The sequence below is a fragment of the Schistocerca gregaria genome, chromosome 3, assembly GCF_023897955.1.
Source record: "Schistocerca gregaria isolate iqSchGreg1 chromosome 3, iqSchGreg1.2, whole genome shotgun sequence".
Classification (NCBI taxonomy): domain Eukaryota; kingdom Metazoa; phylum Arthropoda; class Insecta; order Orthoptera; family Acrididae; genus Schistocerca; species Schistocerca gregaria.
The window spans coordinates 895,365,125-895,374,744 of record NC_064922.1 but is presented as its reverse complement, the minus strand read 5'-3'; positions in this window follow the sequence as shown (position 1 = coordinate 895,374,744).

Below are 9,620 nucleotides of genomic sequence, written 5' to 3'. Positions count from 1 at the left end.
TGGCGAGAATTGAAAATCTGAAGTCCATCTGAGTTTGTGTGTGCTGGTAGTGTTTTTTCAAATGAGAGCTTGGGGGAGTCGCGCCTAAAGAGAAGCTGCCTGTGACAGGTGTCGGGAGTAAACATTAATCATGCCTAAAACCCACGTAATTCTTGGTACAAGGGTTGTTTGAAAAGTTCTCATAATCACCATGAGAGGTCAGCACGGGCACGAGTTGTTCACGTGTGATATTCATTGGGCTGTTGCCTATAAATACGTGCCACATCAGTGCTCTTGGAAGAGAGCTGTGGCGGTGACGTAACTCTGTAGTTGTTCCTGCATAGTGATTTGCAAAGATGGTAAAAAATAGAGATTTGAGCAGAGACTGAGTACTTTATAAAGAAAGGTATGAAAACATAGGGCATTCATGCCAATTTTCAGAATACACTGGGCGACTCTGCTCCTTCAATTTCAACTGTTGCCAAATGGACAACTGAATTTAATTTTGGTCAGGAGAACTTAGATGATCCACGCAGTGGTCAGCCAACCCGTATCACTACTCCAGAAATAATTGCAAAACTGCACAAGATGGTTATGGAGGATCGCCGATTGGAACTGTGTGAAATTGCTCATGCTTGCCAGATGTCATCTGAAAGGGTATATGACAATTTTTTTCATTTCTAATTCTTCAGTCAAAATGTCTGCAAGATGGGTGCCACAACAAGGCAATGTGCGCCCGCACACATGCCATTGCCATGGCAATATTGCATGAACTAAAGTATGAATTGTTGCCACACCCACCTTATTGGTCTGATATGGCTCTGTCAGACTTCCATCTCTTCCAAGAACCGAAAATTTTTCTTGGTGGATGAAGATTCACTTCATACAAAGAACTGATAGCTGGAGTTTACAACTATTTTACAGGCCTGGAGGGAACTGATTTTCGAGATGGGATCAAGGCACTGGAACATTGCTCAACCTAGTGCATTAATCTACAAGGAGATTACATTGAAAAATAAAGTAAGTTTCAGTTATGTAAGTACTTTTTTCCTATTTTTTTCTGAAGACTTTGCAAACCACTCTTGTAGTTCCGCAGTGGTGGCAAATGTTGAATGATCTCTGTGCTATGTGGCATCAGGCAAATCTCACAGGCATTTATTATGTGAGTGAGGAAAACTATGTCATGTTAACAGAATCTTCCATCGGTTCATGGTAGAACAACATTATAATAAATGGGAAGCTTTTCATTTATTGTTTTGTCAGAGTTGGCATTTTTCTTCATTGATCACAAGTCTGCTGTGAGAGTGCATAAAAAGCTTTTTGAGATGTGTGTTATGGGAGTCTTCATCTGGCCAGAGAATAAGAATGTCATCAAGGTAAGCACTGACAGGTTTGAACAACATTCTTAAATCTGTATGGAATAAACTCAAAACAGGCCAAAAGAATAAGAGTAATTTTGTGGCTATCGTCGGAATACACAGAGATTTGCAGATATGTTTTCTTTTAGTCAGTGACACTAAACAGAGGTGTGTACGCCAGGTAATGATTGAATTCTCAAATCTTCATGACATCTGCAACAACAAATGTCCTGATGAAAACATTAGCTAAACCCAGGTCCAGCATGCAGATATGAGATCCATAGACTCCGTTTGCTATGCACAGCTGTACGACTGAGCAGGCAGGCATCAGGGATGGAGAAGTGGGTGGCAAAATACCGACTTCTGAGCCAGAGATGACAAGGAAGTGATGGCCACTGATGTGATCAAGACTGAAGAGCCTTTTGTTGTGATGAGAGCAAGGCAGGAGAGAGTTAGTTTATCATTGCTAGTGTCTATGTAACTTAAATATCCTGCATGGTTTGGTGCACCTCCTGCAAGCTGTGCATCCAGTTTGGGTTGTCTCATGGAGGACAACAGTTGTGAGCTATGTTACGGTACCAGTGGAAGTGGTTCTGCACAGATGCGAGCATGGTGCAGTTGGCAGTTGGGTGGAGGTTTAGTATGATGGTGCAGTTTGCCACTCCAGCTGGCAGTGATGATGTCATTGTCAGCAGAGGTCAGGTGTGATCAACTTGGCTTGTTGGTTGTGCTTTTGCTGTAGTAGCAAGACAAGTCCGGCACCAGTATTGTCTGAATTATTAATATAGTGTCGATGGTGATTGATCTTCACAAGTTTGTCGTGGCTGTTGCTGGTGGGCAACCATGGCCAGTTAAACTTGGGGGGGGGGGGGGGGGGGGAGACGAGGAGGAAGCTTGTCGACCCCCATGTCCATAGAGTGTAGTCAGGCATGAGGAGCAAATCAGTTTGAGTGCATAACTGGTGCCATACTGTGATGGTATACAGTCCTTTAAATCTTTATTGTGTTAATAGTTTCATATTTATTGTCTTAGTATCAGGTGGTGGTGGTATTGCTGATCTTATCCGCATGTTTGTCCAAGTGACTAAGTTTGTGACAAATTTTGTCATCACTAATGATGGCACTCAAAGCAAAACTGCTTTCCAGCTTGGAAAACCACAGGCTTCATTGATCTGGCCACAAAAGGTAGCAGCTTAAATACAAGTACCCAATCAAGTAGGTTGCCAAAGTGACATGTGTAGACGAAGATAAGATGTATAATTTCACTGCACAGTAGGTAAGTCAGAAGACAATCCTGCTGGCTGTGTGTGGTTCAGAGCGAATGAATTCATGCACATTATGAATGACTCATCGGCCAAAGTGATGGTATGCAAATCTTACTGGTCAGATTGTTGTAGCCCATTTCACAAGTGAAGAGGATGCCACTGCAAAATCACAGAGCAGGTTGTCTAACATAGTACATTTTTCAGCAGCATTGTTCACTGTTGGAATGTTATTGTGAATGATGTCACTATCACTTTTGATAACTCGAGTACATGGAGGATGTCATGGATAAAAGAGGGTATCATAGCATCACAACTGTTGGCCAGATATGTAAAATGTGCATAACAATGGGGGTACAATGGCAGTACTGTAGCTGTGCAGCAACCATATATGCTCAGAAATGAATTCGAACACAGTCATTGTTGGTCACCAGTGTAGTGCTCTACTAAAGTTGGGATATGGAATGTACAGTGCACAGTAACTGTATATGTGTAAAGGCACATGTTTTTGTCACAAAGCTGGTACAACAGATTGTAACGGGACATCCTCCTGCAGCATTACTTTTCCTCAACAGTAGTTGTCGACACCACTATTATTTTTCGAATTTTGAACAGGTCAGTATTGTATCAATTGCTCTTCTGAAAACTTTTATGTGATTTTATACACAGTATATTATATTTCAAACTAAAATTATGAAAAGTAATTACTTTATAAAAATATTTTAGTTTTGATGTTATGATTGAGAAATGGCAGTTAACATTTTTTTCTTTTAGAAATATTTGAAATTACAAAATATTCACGCACTTAAAATTTCTATTATTAATTACACAATCCTATACTGATTACAATGTTTATTTCTGGATTCATTTATGAAATATTAATCGAAATTAATAAAGTAACAAAACTAGTAGGAATTCATTTGTTAAGAAGAATTGAAAACTCTTCGGAATATTGTTATTTCTGCAGAGTGTGAGAGTCATAAGCATGCCTCAGATGTGAACAGACGTATTTTTGTGTGAATAATATGATGTCAGCTTTGTTAATGTGAAAAAACAAGCCATGCAGGATTAGCCGAGCAGCCTAAGGCGCTGCAGTAATGGACTGTGTGACTGGTCCTGGTGGAGGTTCGAGTCCTCCCTCGGGTATGGGTGTGTGTGTTTGTCCTTAGGATAATTTAGGTTAAGTAGTGTGTAAGCTTAGAGACTGATGACCTTAGCAGTTAAGTACCATAAGATTTCACACTTTTTTTTTTTTTGAAATATCAGAAGGCTGTATGATATACTAAAACGTGAAAAAAATGTACATAAAAACAAAAATTCTGGAACAACAATCTTCAAATTTATTTAGTTAAATTCAATCATGAGAATCCAAAATGTGAATTTCAGCTTCAAGAATCAGGCCTCTAGACAAGAACAACTGGAGCCATCTCAACATGAGAAGCTAAGTAAACTAGAAAATTTATTGTAATCTTTGCTCCTATGAAATAGATGGAAGTAGGAAGAAAGGGGAGAATTACAAGCACTATGGCACTATATCTGGTTGAAGCCATCAGCTTTACTGTCTTTCAGAGATCATTTGTGAGTTGACAGCCAGTGATTTTGTTTATTGCCAAAGAATTTCCACAATTGTAGTGGTTAAGAAGGAAAGGTGGTGGGAAGTTCTATTTATGGGAGCTGCTAAGATTCAAAAGGAAAAGGAGTGAAGGTATGAAGCTTGAATGGCAAGACAAGTTCAGCTGAAGCCAAAGTGTGAACATCATAGTGTGCAAAGTGAGGCAAAATTATTTCCAAATTGTTACATAAGGACGTCAAATGGATGTACCATCAGCATATTGTAATGTGACATAATGTGGAATGCTGTAAGATGTCTGACAGTCAAAAGAAGTAATTTAAGAACTTAAATATGTCATCAACGTTTATTAATAAATAACAAAATTGAGGAACAGAGTAGCAAAACTGGTGGTCAAACTGAAAGACAGGGCAGCAAAATAAGCACAGAAACTGTGTGGACACAAAAGCAGAGACTCTGAATGAAGAAATTAAAAACATCAAAGTAAAAATGGACAATCTGCCTACAATGATACATATGTGCATGTTCAGTTAAATGAAGTGAATGGTAGATTTTAATCATTGATGGAGACAATGTAGGGAATTGTTGAACCAACGATTGAGACAAAATTGAACAATAACATGTATTTTAAGGAGAGTCTACATACAGTAAACCAAAACAATGATATATTCAAACAGTTTTTATTTACATGTTATTTTCTGGCAACAAAAGCTTATTTTGGCTCCATGGCCATTGTCAAGCTGCCTGACAATGTATGGAGCTGTTACTGCATGTCAAGAGCTCTATTTGTAACTAATAAGTTTTGTGTATATGTGTCGTGGTACTTACTCCTGTAACACATTGTTAATGCTGTCATTGTCTAATACCTTGTATTGCTGCACCCCATAGGTGTAACGCTGTCAAAGTTGGTATTCTCTAGATATGTGACATCTATTTGTTGCTGAGATTTATTCATAAGACACATTTAATATGATGTGTAAGTTTTTCAACTTCAATTGACAGCTAAGTCAATAATGTTCTACAGTTACATAGTTAAATTAGTCTTCTATTTAATTGTGTGGGGTAGTAGTAAATTCTTTGCTATTGTTAACTGATGTTGTTTTGGCTGTAAATGTCTTTTATCCATTATCACCTTCTATAATTTTAATAACTTGGCAGTACATTTTAATGTTTTAAGACAGTTTGATCATTAGGAATTTTGTCTGGATATTTGTATGTATGTATGTGGATTTCTGTTTCTTGTAAGAAGTTCATTATTCAGCTCTTTCATGTTAAGTGCAGGATTAGCATCACATTTTCGATCTGGTTTACACTGTGGTTTTCTGTATTCATGTGGTTGAGACAGTGGAGGTGTTTTACCACTGTTTCCGGTGTGTTCTTAGTATCTGGTTTTGAAATTTCTGCCCCTTTGGCCTATATAGAATTTTATGCAGTCATTACAAGTAATTTTATGTATGCCTGAGTATGTGTGCACTGGCGATACCGTTTTCATGTAGTAGATTTTTGTACTTAAATTATGTCCAGTGTGATATGCAAATCTTGGCTCTAAGCACTTTGGGTCTTAATATCCGAGGTCATCAGTCACCGAGACTTAGAACTACTTAAACCTAACTAACCTAAGGACATCACACACATCCATGCCCGAGGCAGGATTCGAACCTGCGACCATACCAGCAGCATGATTTAGCACTGAAGTACCTCGAACAGCTCGGCCACAGCGGATAACATATCTTACTTTAGTTTTCTTTAGTAATATGTGCCCCCCCCCCCCCCCCCCCATGAACCATGGACCTTGCCGTTGGTGGGGCGGCTTGCGTGCCTCAGTGATACAGATTGCCGTACCGTAGGTGCAACCACAACGGAGGGGTATCTGTTGAGAGGCCAGACAAACGTGTGGTTCCTGAAGAGGGGCAGCAGCCTTTTCAGTAGTTGCAGGGGCAACAGTCTGGATGATTGACTGATCTGGCCTTGCAACATTAACCAAAACGGCCTTGCTGTGCTGGTACTGCGAACGGCTGAAAGCAAGGGGAAACTACAGCCGTGATTTTTCCCGAGGACATGCAGCTTTACTGTATGATTAAATGATGATGGCATCCTCTTGGGTAAAATATTCCGCTGGAATGTCAGATCCCTTAATCGGGCAGGTAGGTTAGAAAATTTAAAAAGGGAAATGGATAGGTTAAAGTTAGATATAGTGGGAATTAGTGAAGTTCGGTGGCAGGAGGAACAAGACTTCTGGTCAGGTGACGACAGGGTTATAAACACAAAATCAAATAGGGGTAATGCAGGAGTAGGTTTAATAATGAATAGGAAAATAGGAATGCGGGTAAGCTACTACAAACAGCATAGTGAACGCATTATTGTGGCCAAGATAGATACGAAGCCCACACCTACTACAGTAGTACAAGTTTATATGCCAACTAGCTCTGCAGATGATGAAGAAATTGAAGAAATGTATGATGAAATACAAGAAATTATTCAGATATTGAAGGGAGACGAAAATTTAATAGTAATGGGTGACTGGAATTCGAGTGTAGGAAAAGGGAGAGAAGGAAACATAGTAGGTGAATATGGATTGGGGCTAAGAAATGAGAGAGGAAGCCGCCTAGTAGAATTTTGTACAGAGCACAACTTAATCATAGGTAACACTTGGTTTAAGAATCATGAAAGAGGGTTGTATACGTGGAAGAACCCTGGAGATACTAAAAGGTATCAGATAGATTATATAATGGTAAGACAGAGATTTAGGAACCAGGTTTTAAGTTGTAAGACATTTCCAGGGGCAGATGTGGACTCTGACCACAATCTATTGGTTATGACCTGTAGATTAAAACTGAAGATACTGCTAAAATGTGGGAAATTAAGGAGATGGGACCTGGATAAACTGAAAGAACCAGAGGTTGTACAGAGTTTCAGAGAGAGCATAAGGGAACAATTGACAGGAATAGGGGAAAGAAATACAGTAGAAGAAGAATGGGTAGCTCTGAGGGATGTAGTAGTGAAGGCAGCAGAGGATAAAGTAGGTACAAAGACGAGGGCTGCTAGAAATCCTTGGGTAACAGAAGAAATATTGAATTTAATTGATGAAATGAGAAAATATAAAAATGCAGTAAATAAAGCAGGCAAAAAGGAATACAAACGTCTCAAAAATGAGATCGACAGGAAGTGCAAAATGGCTAAGCAGGGATGGCTAGAGGACAAATGTAAGGATGTAGAAGCTAATCTCACTAGGGGTAAGATAGATACTGCCTACAGGAAAATTAAAGAGACCTTTGGAGAGAAGAGAACCACTTGTATGAATATCAAGAGCTCAGATGGCAACCCAGTTCTAAGCAAAGAAGGGAAGGCAGAAAGGTGGAAGGAGTATATAGAGGGTTTATACAAGGGCGATGTACTTGAGGACAATAGTATGGAAATGTGGAAATGGAAGAGGATGTAGATGAAGACGAAATGAGAGATACGATACTGCGTGAAGAGTTTGACAGAGCACTGAAAGACCTGAGCCTAAACAAGGCCCCGGGAGTAGACAACATTCCATTGGAACTACTGACGGCCTTGGGAGAGCCAGTCATGACAATACTCTACCAGCTGGTGAGCAAGATGTATGAGACAGGCGAAATACCCTCAGACTTCAAGAAGAATATAATAATTCCAATCCCAAAGAAAGCAGGTGCTGACAGATGTGAAAATTACCGAACTATCAGTTTAATAAGCCACGGCTGCAAAATACTAACGCGAATTCTTTACAGACGAATGGAAAAACTGGTAGATGCAGACCTCGGGGAAGATCAGTTTGGATTCCGTCGAAATGTTGGAACACGTGAGGCAATACTGACCTTACGACTTATCTTAGAAGAAAGATTAAGAAAAGGCAAACCTACGTTTCTAGCATTTGTAGACTTAGAGAAAGCTTTTGACAATGTTGACTGGAATACTCTTTTTCAAATTCTAAAGGTGGCAGGGTAAAATACAGGGAGCGAAAGGCTATTTATAATTTGTACAGAAACCAGATGGCACTAATAAGAGTCGAGGGGTATGAAAGGGAAGCAGTGGTTGGGAAAGGAGTGAGACAGGGTTGTAGCCTCTCCCCGATGTTATTCAATCTGTATATTGAGCAAGCAGTAAAGGAAACAAAAGAAAAATTTGGAGTAGGTATTAAAATTCATGGAGACGAAGTAAAAACTTTGAGGTTCGCCGATGACATTGTAATTCTGTCAGAGACGGCAAAGGACTTGGAAGAGCAGTTGAACGGAATGGACAGTGTCTTGAAAGGAGGATATAAGATGAACATTAACAAAAGCAAAACGAGGATAATGGAATGTAGTCAAATTAAATCGGGTGATGCTGTGGGAATTAGATTAGGAAATGAGACACTTAAAGTAGTAAAGGAGTTTTGCTATTTAGGAAGTAAAATAACTGATGATGGTCGAAGTAGAGAGGATATAAAATGTAGACTGGCAATGGCAAGGAAAGCGTTTCTGAAGAAGAGAAATTTGTTAACATCGAATATAGATTTATGTATCAGGAAGTCGTTTCTGAAAGTATTTGTTTGGAGTGTAGCCATGTATGGAAGTGAAACATGGACGATAACTAGTTTGGACAAGAAGAGAATAGAAGCTTTTGAAATGTGGTGCTACAGAAGAATACTGAAGATAAGGTGGATAGATCACGTAACTAATGAGGAGGTATTGAATAGGATTGGGGAGAAGAGAAGTTTGTGGCACAACTTGACTAGAAGAAGGGATCGGTTGGTAGGACATGTTTTGAGGCATCAAGGGATCACAAATTTAGCATTGGAGGGCAGCGTGGAGGGTAAAAATCGTAGAGGGAGACCGAGAGATGAGTACACTAAGCAGATTCAGAAGGATGTAGGTTGCAGTAGGTACTGGGAGATGAAGCAGCTTGCACAGGATAGAGTAGCATGGAGAGCTGCATCAAACCAGTCTCAGGACTGAAGACAACAACAACAACATAGTAATATGTTAACTTTGTTTGATATCTTTCCTATACATATTTGTGATAAGTATGTTATTTTCTGTTTTGTTGCTAACTCACGTTAATTTTATGTACGTATGAATATTGACATGCATTGGTTTGTTGTGTTTCTCATTGATTTGGTCAACTATGTTGATACTGAATATATTTTGTTCTGTTATGTATTTGAAGGCCTCCAGCTTTATTTTGTATTGCAGATTGTTGTGATGGGAGATTCATCATTCTGTTAATCATCGTATGAAAGTGAACATGTTTGGTATTTTAGGAGGAAAGGAACTGCGTAAATGAGGTTATCTAATGTTTGTTTTCTGTAGACATGGAATGGATGTATGTTGTGAATGATTTTTATTGTTAGGACCAAAAGTGCATTGTTTTATTGTTCCCTGGTTTCACTGTGTGTTTCATTTTGGTATGAAGTTTATTGAATGTTCTGTGAGTTTACTGAATGTCAGTGTTG